Source organism: Schistocerca piceifrons, chromosome 8 (genome assembly GCF_021461385.2).
Source record: "Schistocerca piceifrons isolate TAMUIC-IGC-003096 chromosome 8, iqSchPice1.1, whole genome shotgun sequence".
In the NCBI taxonomy this organism is placed as follows: domain Eukaryota; kingdom Metazoa; phylum Arthropoda; class Insecta; order Orthoptera; family Acrididae; genus Schistocerca; species Schistocerca piceifrons.
In genome coordinates, this window is record NC_060145.1 from 131,693,136 (window position 1) to 131,694,516 (window position 1,381).

Consider the following 1,381-nt stretch of genomic DNA (forward strand, 5'->3'; position numbering starts at 1 on the left):
TCCTTCTCTCCCTTTTCCTACACTCGAATTCCAGTCACCCATCACTATTAGATTTTCGTCTCCCTTCACAATCTTAACAATTTCTTTTATTTCATCATACATTTCTTCAATTTCTTCGTCATCTGCAGAGCTAGTTGGCATATAAACTTGTACTACTGTAGTAGGTGTGGGCTTCGTATCTATCTTGGCCACAATAATGCGTTCACTATGCTGTTTGTAGTAGCTTACCCGCATTCCTATTTTCCTATTCATTATTAAACCTACTCCTGCATTACCCCTATTTTGTTTTGTGTTTATAACCCTGTAGTCACCTGACCAGAAGTCTTGTTCCTCCTGCCACCGAACTTCACTAATTCCCACTATATCTAACTTCAACCTATCCATTTCCCTTTTTAAATTTTCTAACCTACCTGCCCGATTAAGGGATCTGACATTCCACGCTCCGATCCATAGAACGCCAGTTTTCTTTCTCCTGATAACGACATCCTCTTGAGTAGTCCCCGCCCGGAGATCCGAATGGGGGACTATTTTACCTCCGGAATATTTTACCCAGGAGGACGCCATCATCATTTAATCATACAGTAAAGCTGCATGCCCTCGGGAAAAATTACGGCTGTAGTTTCCCCTTGCTTTCAGCCGTTCGCAGTACCAGCACAGCAAGGCCGTTTTGGTTATTGTTACAAGGCCAGATCAGTCAATCATCCAGACTGTTGCCCTTGCAACTACTGAAAAGGCTGCTGCCCCTCTTCAGGAACCACACGTTTGTCTGGCCTCTCAACAGATACCCCTCCGCTGTGGTTGCACCTACGGTACGGCTATCTGTATCGCTGAGGCACGCAAGCCTCCACACCAACGGCAAGGTCCTTGGTTCATGGGGGGGTGGAAAATTATAGCTTACGAAAATGCCTGACGATGGAAAGAGAAAGTCCCACCTTCCGGATGATTACACAAAGCAGTGGTGTTTGTCAAGAATGGACGTACGCATCAGGAAGCGTTGTGTGATATTTGTAGCTGTTTCATCTCAGTAATTCACGAAGGTTTGGCAGATGTCAGGCATCACATATTTAGGAAGAATCATACAAATATATTCTCAATAATATCGACATCAATTCCCATTTCTACATTCATAATTAACGAAGATACCCAGAAAGATGTGCTCCTTGGTGCTGCAGAACTAACAGCAGCTTATAAAGTTGTCAAGCATCATCAATTCTTCAGTTCTCTTAAATGTACCATAAAACTGAAGGCCACAGTACATACTGACTCTAAAGGCTCTACAAAGCAGCCTACAGCCAGTGCCTAAACTACAGCGACTGTTAAAAATGTTCTTGCACCGCACTCCACATCCGAATACATAAAGCAAGAAGTTTAATTTTCGCCA